This window comes from Solanum tuberosum, unplaced genomic scaffold, assembly GCF_000226075.1.
Source record: "Solanum tuberosum cultivar DM 1-3 516 R44 unplaced genomic scaffold, SolTub_3.0 scf00173, whole genome shotgun sequence".
Lineage (NCBI taxonomy): Eukaryota > Viridiplantae > Streptophyta > Magnoliopsida > Solanales > Solanaceae > Solanum > Solanum tuberosum.
Window position 1 is genome coordinate 171663 of NW_006239104.1, and position 589 is coordinate 172251.

Genomic DNA, 589 nt, shown 5'->3' on the forward strand with positions numbered 1-589 from the left:
GGGCTATATAGTGTAATTATTTAGTTTTTTTTTTGGAGGGGGGTTGGGGGTTATATAGTGTAATTATTTAGTGGGGTATGAATGTAAGAGGTATATGTTTGTAATTATTTTGTTTTTATGGGGTATTTACTTAATTTTCCCTTTTTCTTTCGGTGTCTCGTATCCACATTAAAAGTCGATCAATTCAGATTCTCATTGGGTGGGGCCCATTCGAGAGTAGGCTTTCTGTCAAGTATTTTTCGAGTTTCATTAACTAGATTCTCATCTGATAGGAGCTCATTTGGGGTATACCAGTTTCCTTATTTAGTTATCTTTTTATATTCAATACTTGAAACTGCGATCGTGAATTAAGAAAGGAACAATCTCGTCTACTACACCATATCCCTTTGGTAGTATGTGATGATTGTTACTTTAATTAAGATTTTTTAAGAAATATTTCGCTAATATTTTTGAGCTAGTAAGTTGATCAATCTAACTTATATTTACACATTGAATTTCAATATTTAAAAATATTATTGTTGATTTAGATTTCATACGTACGTTTAATAGTATTACAATAGCAAAATTAAGAGGTATATCATGCTTCAAC